At 45.1% G+C, this 297-nt stretch overlaps 1 protein-coding gene across 1 annotated transcript in view; it reads left to right on the forward strand.

Moving 5' to 3' along the window:
* Positions 1-297, forward strand: part of TRAPPC1 (trafficking protein particle complex 1) — a 2,076-nt gene that overhangs the window by 815 nt on the left and 964 nt on the right. The window lies entirely within an intron of this gene.

A 297-nucleotide genomic window follows, 5' to 3' on the forward strand; every position in this document is an offset into this window, starting at 1 on the left:
AGATAGAGAACCCAAGGGTATGGAGGGCTGACTATTGTTACTATAAAACAGTATGTGAATCTATATTCTGTCAAGTCTGTCCTGGAGCTAACCAAATAATTTAGGGACACATAGAAGAACCCCACCCTCCTCACAGAATCCAGTAAGCTCTGTCCCTCAAACGCCCACCTAGGACCGGGCCATTTGCAATCATATTTACCACCACCCCCACTCAGCACTGTGCTCTGAAGCTGGAAGATCCCAAGGCACCATCCTTTAGTTTCATCTAAATTGTTCTATGGGTTTTTCAGGGTTTGT

The sequence above is a fragment of the Bison bison genome, unplaced genomic scaffold, assembly GCF_000754665.1.
Source record: "Bison bison bison isolate TAMUID 2011002044 unplaced genomic scaffold, Bison_UMD1.0 scf7180017864180, whole genome shotgun sequence".
Classification (NCBI taxonomy): Eukaryota; Metazoa; Chordata; class Mammalia; order Artiodactyla; family Bovidae; genus Bison; species Bison bison.